Source organism: Chenopodium album, chromosome 12 (assembly GCF_948465745.1).
Source record: "Chenopodium album chromosome 12, dcCheAlbu1.1, whole genome shotgun sequence".
In the NCBI taxonomy this organism is placed as follows: Eukaryota; Viridiplantae; Streptophyta; class Magnoliopsida; order Caryophyllales; family Amaranthaceae; genus Chenopodium; species Chenopodium album.
The window spans coordinates 42,979,873-42,980,932 of record NC_137845.1 but is presented as its reverse complement, the minus strand read 5'-3'; positions in this window follow the sequence as shown (position 1 = coordinate 42,980,932).

The window sequence follows — 1,060 nt, the reverse complement described above, 5'->3', positions numbered from 1 at the left end:
ATGGTCTTTCGTCTTCTGTTCTTGCCCCTTACAATGATACTACTCTTGCAGATTTCCAAGCTAAGCACCCTTCCTTTCTGGCTCCTATCTTACTGGATATTCCCGTTGATTAGGACCTTATTGTTACTCTTGCTGTTGTTTTGGATCAGATCAGGAGTTTTCCGCGAGGTACGTCATGCGATAGAGACGGCTTACATGCTCAACACCTTATGGATTTTTTGAGTGGTGCTACAGTTGTTATTTCGGATAAGTTGGTGGACTCTATTACGCAGGTGGTTAATCTTTTTCTCATTGGGAAATATCCTGCTGAGTTGGGAGAATACATTGTTAGTGCTCCTCTTATGCCACTCGTTAAACCTAGTGATGGTATTCGGCCTACTGCTGTGGGTAGCGTTTGGAGGTGTCTGGTTTCAAAGGTCCGCGTTTGGGAAGCTATCTAGGAGATCTTCAGTTTGTTGTTAGGGTGCCAGCGGGTGATGAGGCTATTCTTCATGCTGTTAATCGTTTGGTTGAGGCTCGTGGTGGTGATGTTGGCTTCTCTATGTTGTTGGTGTATTTCAAGAATGCCTTTAATTTAGTTAATTGTTCGGCTTTGTTGCACGAGGTTCGTCTCCGTTGTCCAACTCTCTTGCGATGGGTTAAATTCTGTTACTCTACTCTAGCCAGGCTGTTTTACAGGGAGCATAGATTATGGTCATGTCAGGAGTGCAAACAGGGTGATCCTCTAGGCCCTTTGCTTTTTTGCTTTGGTTCTTCATCCGTTGGTGGGCCAAATTAGGGATTCTTTTTGACTTATGTTTGCAAGCTTGCTATTTAGATGAAGACACTATTATTGGTGACACTTTAGTGGTAGGAAAGGTTTTGGAGTTGATTTTGATGAAGGGACCTCGTCTCGGCCTCCATGTCAACGTTGAGAAAACGGAAGTTTTCTGGCCCTTAGAGGACCCTCGTAGCCGTCTCATCGGTGTCTTTCCTCTAGATGTTGGTCGTCTTGTGCATGGTGTTAAGTTGTTGGGTGGTCCTGTCAGTGCAGATTCCTCTTTCTGTGGTGAGCTTGTTT